The following is a 10,869-nucleotide window of genomic DNA, read 5'->3' on the forward strand; positions in this document are numbered from 1 at the left end:
TTTTGTTATGTTATTACTGTGTTTTCGTTTGTTTTCAGGTTTTTAGTCTAATCAGAGCCCCGATCGAGAAAAGGAGTGAAAATGAGCTAAAAGGCCTAAACAATAACATTTTGCACTTGTGGCTCCCACTGTGGATGGCGCCATGGGTCCAGCCATGACGTGTCATAGTCCAACTTCTCCTCAACTGTCACATATCCCACTATCTCCACTTGGGTGGCACAATTTACACTTATGGCGGGTGCCATGGTGTGGTGGCGGGCGCCACAAGAACAAAGAAGTTTCCCTCCCAAATTCAAACTTAAGGGCATCATTGTCATTTCCATTATTTTTCTTGCCTATAAGTAGAGACTTGATTTCATTTGTTTCATCATCCAAACTTAGATCAAACTTAGTTACAACTAGGCATATATCAGTATTGTAAAAGTGATAATCGCTTCATATCGGAGTGTTGCCACACTGTGTAATCGAGTTTGTAATCGGGTTTGGAGCACTTTGGAAGGAAGTTAATCTTGCCGCCATTTTCATTTTTGTTTCGCACTTTATTCAACCCTTCGATTGGAGCAGGTTTTATTGCTTTACCCTTGTCTACTTTATTTATTTCTCGCACTCGCACTACTTTATTTATTTCCCGCACTCGCACTACTTTGTTTATTTCTCGCACTCGCACTATTTTATTTATTTCCCGCACTCGCACTACTTTGTTTATTTCTCGAACTCGCATTACTTTATTTATTTCTGCACTCGCACTACTTTCGTTTATTTCTCGCACTCGCACTACTTTTGTTTATTTCTCGCACTCGCACTACATTTATTTATTTCTCGCACTCGCACTACATTTATTTATATCTCACACTCACACTTTACTTTGTTTATTTCTCGCACCGCACTACTTTTATTTATTTTCCGCACTCGCACTACTTCTATTTAAATTCCGCACTCGCACTATTTTTATTTAAATTAAAATGCACCTTTACTTTACCATTTCTAGCTAAAGCTATAAAGGTTAGAATGTAAGGATTGTAATTGAACCGATAATCCGTACAATTGTTCGTAGAAACACTTAAGGGCTATTTTGACTTTCAACTTAAGTTTTCCCGCACTTAATTTCCGTTGGGTAAGATCGAAAGCCGTCCAACGTCTTTTTAAACTTAGTTATTTTTAACTATTTCAAATACAGCGAAAGCGCTTTGTTTAGTTCATTAGGAGTTTTTACCTTAAAAAGAAAAGGGATTTTAAAACTATTTTCGGACGTGTTTATAAGTTTAGAGTCTGGTTCGTGAGAACCTCTTTTGGTTAAGAAATCCAGGTCAAAAATACTTTTCAACTTAGTAAAGATACTATATTTCTTAAAAACAGGTTTACTACTCTAACGCAATGCGCTCCGTTTTATAAGTGACAATAAGAGGGTTTGATTAGGGAGTACGACTTGGTTCTGAATACGCGAAAGCGACAGTTCTTGTTAAATTGGTTCTTTTCAAAGTAGGACACACTGCCCAGAAGTAATTCTATTAGCAAGTACTTGGATTGTTAATTGATTATGTGAATTACATTCGAACCTGTATTTATTAATTGAATTTTATTTAATACTTTATTTTTCATTGTGCACTCTTAAAACCCGTATTTTGATTACCTTAGATAAACACCGTAACAATAGATAACGATAGATTGACACTTGGTCTCTATGTATTCGACAATCTTTTATATTACTCTGACGCGTTCGTATACTTGCGAAAAGCACGCATCAAGTTTTTGGCGCCATTGCTGTGGAAGATTTCTTCAAATTTCGTACCCTGTTGTTATATCGTTTAGACTTAGGTTATTACCCGCCGATCAATGCGAAGAACTCGCAGCACCAGAAGCTTAGTATGCCCTCTGGCAGAACCTGAACGTTACGCTCCCGCACGTTTATTTTTCCATAGAATTAGGAGAGCTATGGCCGAAGATCAAAATCATAGACCTCTTAAGGATTTCGCCCAACCATCCAACGAAGAACCTAGTTCTAGTATAGTAAACCCAACCATCCCAGCTAATAATTTCGAACTTAAACCCTCCATGTTGCAACTAGTGCAACAGAGACAATTCGCAGGTCTCGCTACTGAGAACCCAAACCAACATTTAAAAATCTTTCTCCAATTAGCAGACACTTTTAAAACCAATGGAGCTTCTCCTGAGGCAATCTGTTTAAGACTATTCCCTTTCTACCTCAGAGATAAAGCCCTATCATGGTTAGATTCCCTTCTACCCAATTCCATTACAACTTGGGACAGCCTTAGAAAAGTATTCCTTGCCAGATACTTTCCCCCAAGTAAGACCGTCGTTCTTCGAAACCACATAACAAAATTTACCCAAAACCAAGGAGAATCGTTGTTCGAAGCTTGGGAGAGATATAAAGAGTTGTTAAGAGCATGCCCACGTCATGGTTTAGAAAATTGGTTAATCATTCAGACCTTCTATAATGGACTTCACTATAACACTAAGATGACCATCAACGCCGCCGCAGGTGGCGCTCTGATGAACAAACCTTATCCTGAAGTTAGTGCCCTCATCGAAGATATAGCCCAAAACCATCAATCATGGGGAGTCGAACGAGCGAAAGTTGAGAAGAAGGAAGCCCAAGGAGGAGTACATGAGTTAAGCTCTATAGACATGATGCAAGCTAAAATGGACGTGTTGGCCCTCAAGGTGGAGCATATGTGCATAAACCCGAATATTGTAGCTGCAGTTTCGTCGGATTATGAGATATGTGGAACCAAAGGACACCAATCTGCAGAATGCAGTCTATTAAACGAAACCAACTATGAGCAAGTGAACTACGCCCAAGGGAACCCATATTCGAATACCTACAACCCTGGATGGAGGAATCACCTGAACTTCTCCTATAAGAACAATAACCCTATCCAAAATAATGCACCTCCGAGACAACCAGGTTACCAAGCCCCAAGACCAAATCAACCAATGCAACCTGTGCCACCAAAGCTGAGCCTAGAGAAAATTATGGAAAATTTTGTAACTGCTCAAACCCAACAAAACAAAGAGTTCATGAACCAGAACATTCACGTAAACAAACTGATTACCTAGTTAGGAACCAAGGTTAACCAAATAGTTACTCACACTAAGATGCTTGAAACCCATATCTCTCAGGTAGCCTTAAACCAAGCCCCCCAGACTACACCTGGAGGACAGTTCCCTGGACAACCTCAACATAATCCGAGAGGACAAGCCAATGCCATTACCCTACAAAGTGGAACCGCTTATGATGAGCCATTTAACTCAAGATTGAGTGAACCCAAAACTTTTAAGGAATATACCAAACCCACGGACGAAGTAAAGGAACCAGAGGAATCTGAAAAACAGGAAGGTTAAGAAAAAGGAGAAGAACCTAAAGACAAAACTTATGTACCACCCCCAGCATACAAACCATCGATACCATATCCGCAAAGACTCAAACAAACCCAGATCAATAACCAGTATCAGAAATTTATTAAGGTTATAGAAAAACTTCACGTAGAAATCCCTTTCACAGAAGCCATCACCCAAATACCTTTTTATGCAAAGTTTCTCAAAGACATCCTTACCAACAAACGTAGACTCGACGATCCAAAGCCCTTGGAATGCAATTTTATTTCCGAGAATAAGTTAGCCAAAAAAGATAAAGATCCTGGAAATTTCTCCATTCCTTGTCTTTTGGGTAGTCATGTCATCGAAAAGGATTTTCTAGACTTAGGAGCTAGTGTGAGCTTAATGCCTTTAGCAGTTTGTGAGAGGTTAAACTTAGGAGAATTACAGCCTACTACGATGTCACTTCAGTTAGCTGATAGATATGTTAAGTATCCAATAGGCATATTAGAAGATGTCCCTGTTAGGATAGGTCAGTTATTTATCCCTACTGATTTTATTGTCATGGACATCAAAGAGGACAATGATATACCAATCCTTCTAGGTAGACCGTTCTTATCAACTGCAGGAGCCATAATAGATGTCAAGAGAGGAAAATTGACCTTTGAGGTAGGTGACGAGAAGATAGAATTTATATTTTCAAAATTTCTTATGGCACCTGTGATGGGAGACGCATGTTATGCCATAGATATCATTGATGAATGCGTTAGGGAAATAGAATAAGAAGAAATCATAAAAACAATCAAGTTGCCATCAACTCTCATACTAGAATATGATGACATTAGGAAACCCTACATCGATGATAACCTTTACGAAAATTTGTCCCTTACCCCATATCCTATGCCATGCCCTAAGAAACCAACCTTAGAACTTAAGGAACTGCCTAAGAACCTGAGATATGAGTTCCTCGATGAAGAGATGAACCGCCCAGTTATAGTCAGTGCCACCTTGAGCCAAGACGAAACAGACCAACTCTTAGACGTTTTACGAAGATATCCCTCAACCTTAGGATATAATATCTCTGATCTGAAAGGTATAAGCCCATCCGTATGCATGTATCGAATTTCGCTCGAAGAAGATTCAAAGCCCTCCAGAGAACATCAGAGAAGAATAAACCCTATAATGAGTGATGTTGTTAAAAAGGAAGTTCTTAAGTTACTTGAGGCAGGTATAATCTACCAGATCTCGGATAGTAAGTGGGTGAGCCCTGTGCATGTAGTACCTAAAAAGGGAGGCATCACAGTAGTGCAAAATGATAAAGACGAACATGTAGAAAAATGGATAGAAGGAGGATGGCGGATGTACAAAGACTACAGAAAGTTAAATAAAGCAACCAGGAAGGATCATTTCCCTTTGCCATTTATAGACCAGATGTTGGAGCGTCTAGCCAGACACTCTTACTTCTACTATCTAGATGGATACTCTGGATTCTTCCAAATACCTATCCACCCCAAAGATCAAGAAAAAACTACCTTTACATGCCCTTATGGAACTTTTGCCTACAGACGAATGCCATTCGGTCTCTGTATTGCCCCAGCTACTTTCCAGCGCTACATGATAGTATCATGGAAGTATTTATGGATGATTTCTTGGTTTGCGGATTTGATTTCCAAAATTGTCTTGCTAACCTTGAGAAAATCCTGGAGAGATGCGTGGAGGTGAACCTTGTGCTAAACTGGGAAAAGTGTCATTTCATGGTCACCGAAGGGATTGTTTTAGGACATATAGTTTCCGAAAAAGGTATTGAGGTAGATAGAGATAAGATAGAAGTCATAGAGAACCTAAAACCACCTAAAACTATCAGAGAAGTCCGAAGTTTCCTTGGACATGCTGGATTCTACCGGCGTTTTATCAAGGACTTCTCCAAAATAACTAAACCTTTAACTGGCCTTTTAATGAAAGATGCTGAATTCATTTTCGATGGAAAATGTAATGAAGCATTTAATCTTTTAAAGCAAGCGTTAATTTCAGCATCCATCATGCAACCCCCTGATTGGTCGGAACCTTTTGAGATAATGTGCGACGCTAGTGATTATGCCGTTGGAGCCGTTCTAGGACAAAGGAAAGATAAAAAATTATATGTGATTTATTATGCCAGTAGAACCCTAGACGCTGCCCAACTTAACTATACAACAACTGAAAAGGAACTACTCGCTATAGTTTTTGCTATAGATAAATTCAAATCTTATCTAGTAGGAGCCAAAATTATAGTTTACACCAATCATGCTGCCATTTGTTACCTATTAAGTAAAAAAGATGCCAAGCCCAGGTTACTCCGATGGATTCTGTTACTACAAGAGTTTGATTTAGATACCAGAGATAAAAAAGGCACTGAAAATGTAGTAGTTGATCACCTCTCTAGGCTAGAATACCTGAAACCAGACTTAGTACCCATAAATGATGATTTTGCCTATGATAGACTGATAGCTAGACTAGAAACCATTGAAGACGATAGCCTAGGCCCACATGAGCACTTCCAAAAATCCTTAGCTATAAGTAACGTGCCATGGTATACAAACATTGTTAATTGCCTAGCTGCTGATATCATACCCCCTGATCTTGACTACCATCGGAAGAAGAAGTTCTTAAACGATGTGAGAAACTTTTATTGGGACGAACTGCTCCTTTTCAAAAGGGGTAAAGACGGCATTTTTCGCCGTTGTGTTCCAGAAGAGGAAGTAAAAAGTATAATTGATCATTGTCACTCTGCACCCTATGGTGGACATGCAAGCACCTCTAAGACATATGCCAAGATTCTTCAAGCTGGCCTATTTTGGCCTACCATGTGGCACGATGTCCATGCTTGCATTGTCAAATGTGATAGATGCCAATGCACGGGAAATATTTCAAGACGTGACGAAATGCCTCTAAGAAACATTCAGGAAGTAGAACTCTTCGACGTTTGGGGTATAGATTTCATGGGACCTTTCCCACCATCCTTAGGAAACAAATATATCTTAGTAGCTGTGGACTACGTGTCTAAGTGGATTGAAGCTATAGCTGCACCCACAAACGACACTAGGGTGGTGATCAAGTTATTTAAGAACTATATATTCCCCCGATTTGGAACACCCTGTTTAGTCATAAGCGATGGAGGATCACACTTTATATCGAGAATATTTGTAAAACTTTTAAGCAAGTATGGAGTTAGGCATAAAGTAGCGACACCATACCACCCACAGACTAGTGGCCAAGTAGAGGTATCCAATAGGGAGATAAAACAAATTCTAGAAAAAACGATTTCTATACCTAGAAGAGACTGGTCTCAGAAGCTCTAAGAAGCATTATGGGCCTGTTGAACCGCTTTCAAAACCCCTATAGGAACAACTCCCTACCAACTAGTCTATGGAAAATCCTGTCATTTACCTGTTGAATTAGAGCATAAGGCCTATTGGGCCATAAAAACTTTGAATTTAGATTACCTGACCGCTGGTGAAAAACGTATCCTTGACATCCACAAACTGGAAGAACTTAGGCAATCTGCCTATGAGAATGCCAAAATATACAAAGAGAGAACAAAAGCTTGGCATGAAAAGAGAATTGTGAAAAAAGACTTCAATATAGGCGACCCTGTTCTCCTATTCAACTCTAGGCTACGACTTTTCCCTGGGAAGTTGTGCTCAAGATGGATTGGCCCTTTCAAAGTATCTAAGATTCTGAGATCTGGAGCTGTAGAAATCAAGAACGAAACCTGTAGTCCATTCATTGTAAATGGGCAAAGACTGAACCTCTATGAAGGAGGGGACATTCCGACAAACTACTCCTGCCACACTCTGATAGATCCACCAATTCCTACGACAGATATATAAGTTCCGATCGTCAAGCTAACGAAGTTAAACAAGCGCTGCTTGGGAGGCAACCCACGGTTTTCTTATCTTGTTTTACTTTTTTGCATTTATTTACTTTATTTTATTTTTAATCATATTTTCACCAGGACTAAATATCATTTGCAATGTTTGTGTTTTCAGGATCCTTTTTCCCTAACCTTTGCAGGATGCAGAACTTTGATGACATGCACGTGGCTTTCAGGGATGACGCCCAGAGGTAGCGTTACATAGCTCTCTACCAACGCCCTATGTCCCTTACACGCTACCCAGACTAGGATTGCCTGGAAGCCCTAAGAATTGAGTCGAGCATCAGATTCCTGTGCCACCAACTCCAATGGGATGAATTCGCTGATGACCTGAGCAACACCTACAGGCACTTGACTTTGGAGTTCCTCAGTTCGTTTGATTATGATCCTTACTCCGGACCAGATGAACATGCTGTTTTCAGGCTATTCGGGATTGAGTACTCTTTCAGCCAGAAGGAGTTCAGTGACTTATTAGGTTTTCAGACTACCCCCGACGCTATCCCTGAGACGCTGATGGGATACTTTCTGGGTAAGGAAGTGGAGAAATTTTAGAGCGATATCTCTGGTGGAGGGAGTCAGGATCCTTCTACTCAATTGTCCTAGGCTATCCACAACCCTACTATGAGGTATTTCTAGATGATACTAGCGCACTATTTTCTTGGGAGACCAGATGTTGAGACTTTGCTGAGTGAGGAGGAAATATTTTTGTTATTTTGTGCATCCCAGTCTCGCCCTGTGGCATGTGGGAACTTTCTGCTGTGTGGCCTTAGCAATGTTGCCTGATCATCCGAAGGAGTTATTCATGTAGGGGGGATTGTCACACACACTGCCATTGCCTTAGGTCTATCCCGCAAGCTCCTCCATCTCAGGACTTTCTGTGGCTACACTACTATGGATATTGATTTCTGCTTGACTAGAGGATTGATGAGGAGATCCTCTTTCAATCCCAAACAGTTCATATTTTTGATTGATAGCGAGATGATACACTACTTTACACTGCCAGATCCGATGATGACCAGTGTTCATGATCCAGCTAACTGGAGTTATGCTTCGGAGGGTCATGGAGAGACTGTTGAAGAGCCTAGATCCCCACCTGTAGCTGATTATACTCCTACACCGCCTTCACCCAGGATTACTATGCTCTCTAATAATTTATCTTTGTAGACCCCAGATATCCGCGCGCAGATTGCCGAGTGTCGCAGAGAGATTGTCGGGCTTAGGCAGGAGCTGGCTGACCTTACCTTACAGATGGCGGTATCCGATCTTACACATGCTACCGAGGCTGATTGTTTGTACCAAGAGATCGTAGAGCTTCAATCAGGAGATAGCCGTACTTCGTGGATCTAGTCAGGCAGAGGAGCCCCCTACTGTTTGAGTTTACCGTCTCGTTTATTTTTTCTTATTTATGCTTATATTATTTCTCGCATTTCCCCGACTTATTTTATATTATTGCATTTGGTATATTTTCCTAACTATATTAGCACATTGATGTTTCCATATATATACATATTTTATGTGTGTTCCTTTTATATTTATATTATAGTCTAATAATATTAATTATTTATTTATTTATTAGTCTAATGTTTAAATTTTATTTTTATAAAGTTGTGCAAGCCTTATTTCATTAGGAAAAACAATGAAAATGCTATCCAGACCCCCCAACCAAAAAGAGAATGGAGAAGCCCATACCAAATGAGTCAAAATCCGGCCCAACTGAAATTACCCTTATGGCGCCCGCCATGGATATTGTGGTGCTCGCCACATCGTCTGATAAAGCTCGGGGCAGATTCACATATTCCACCATTTTTAACCTTTCCAACCTCCAAAACCCATTTTTTCACCTTCCAAAACTCCCTTGAACCCCATAAAAGCTCCCATATTTCTCATCTTCCCACCATACAAGTCACCTTCCCAACTTCCATTTTCATTTTCATCTGTCAATATTCATAAAAATTCCACCTTTATACAAACCCATCTTCATCTTCTTCATCACATTCCAAGAGCTAAATAATGAAGTTCAACGGATTTATCCTTCGCGAAGGGAAACCAGGGGATATGCAGAGAAGGATTATCGAAAGGTTACAAAATCGGGAAATTCTCCCGACAAGGTACGTGGATGATAACTGTCTTTACACTTTGGGTATCTACCATAGCGTTTTTCATTTATTAGATATTTTAGGCATGCACACTATCTTTTCACATAAAGAGCCTACCTTTGAGCGATTGACAATCGAGTTTTTAAGTTCTTTAATTTATATTGTCAATCTTAACACTACTAGTACAATTGGTACTGTGCGATTTAGAATGTTTGCTGTTGAGTATGAATTTAGTACCGACGAACTAGCAGGTCTGTTAGGAATTCCTCATGGGGAAGGCGTTATTTGTGAGGCCCCTTTGGATTCAGATTGGTCGGTCGAGGTGTTTTCCTTCTGGCACAGATTGTCTACCACTTCAATAAATTCTTTTGAAGGAATTCTTGCCTCGACCATCCATAACCCGACCATCAGAGTTTTTAGATATCTGTTGGCATGTCCTATTTTTGGCTGGGAGAATCTAAACAAGGTTAATGCTCGGGAGCTTCTATTTTTACAAGGAAGCCTCACAAATAGGAGAATTAATTCGGTCCCATTTATGATTGCTCATATGGCTTTAACTCTTAATAAAGCGGGACCTATTGTTTTTGGAGGACTCATTACGTCTATTCCTCGGGCTCTTAACCTGAACAATGAGATAGCTACCTTAGATCCCTTAGCTCCTCGCACAATCAACCTAAAATTTCTGAGAGATATGAAATTGTGCCGATTGAGAAGAGAGGGAGGTTATGTGCTTATGATTCATGGTATAGCTATCCCATCTGTTGTCTTACCGTGCACTAGACGTACTGATGTACGTAATGAAAGGAATTGGACCTATGTTTTAGATGCTCCACCTCTTCTGGGTCCACTTCCTCCTAATGTTCCTGATGAGGAGGGACATGACACTGATGAAGAGTTTGATCAGAGAGAGAAATCTCCCGTACCTCACGTGTCCCCCCATCACCCTTCACCACCACACACCGTATCATCTTCTTCTTTTGCAGGTTCTGCTCCTGGATTTTATATTACAGAGGAGATGTGGCGCGACCACATGGCTAGAGAGCAAAGGCATGATGACCTACTCTCTACCATTCAGCAACAACTGGGGGACAACATGAGCTTCATGCAAGAATCGCGGCGGAGGACAGATCGATCCTATGAGACTGTTGCACAGACTCTGCATGCGATTACAAACGAGCAATCTCGTCAGCAGAACTACCACCGTCAGCATTCTGCGTTAATAGAGGCCACTCAGGGTTCCATTTTAAGCAACCTTCAAGAAGTGAGGACTGCTCAGGATGCCTTACAGGCCAGGATGGATCAGAGATAGCGTCGTCGCAGCCGATCCTGATGAGGACGTAATCCAAGACATAAATGATACAATCCAAAGCTTAGGAGGTCCTATGACAAGGGCACGTGCAAGAAGAGTCAATGATGCTTTAGTTCACTTCATGATCAAGTCAATAGAATGCATGGGCCAGATTGAAGAAAAAGAGCCCAAGTTTATTCTTATCATCCAAGCATGGGATAAAAGGCCCAATAACG

At 40.5% G+C, this 10,869-nt stretch overlaps 1 non-coding gene across 1 annotated transcript; it reads right to left on the reverse strand.

Annotated features, from left to right (window-relative positions):
* Nucleotides 1–2,316: 2,316 nt before the first annotated feature.
* Nucleotides 2,317–2,423, reverse strand: LOC127116546 (small nucleolar RNA R71). The gene has a single exon (XR_007801374.1). It is a non-coding gene; the product is annotated as a small nucleolar RNA R71 (small nucleolar RNA).
* Between the last annotated feature and the right edge of the window lie 8,446 nt (nt 2,424–10,869).

This window comes from Lathyrus oleraceus, chromosome 1, assembly GCF_024323335.1.
Source record: "Lathyrus oleraceus cultivar Zhongwan6 chromosome 1, CAAS_Psat_ZW6_1.0, whole genome shotgun sequence".
NCBI lineage: Eukaryota > Viridiplantae > Streptophyta > Magnoliopsida > Fabales > Fabaceae > Lathyrus > Lathyrus oleraceus.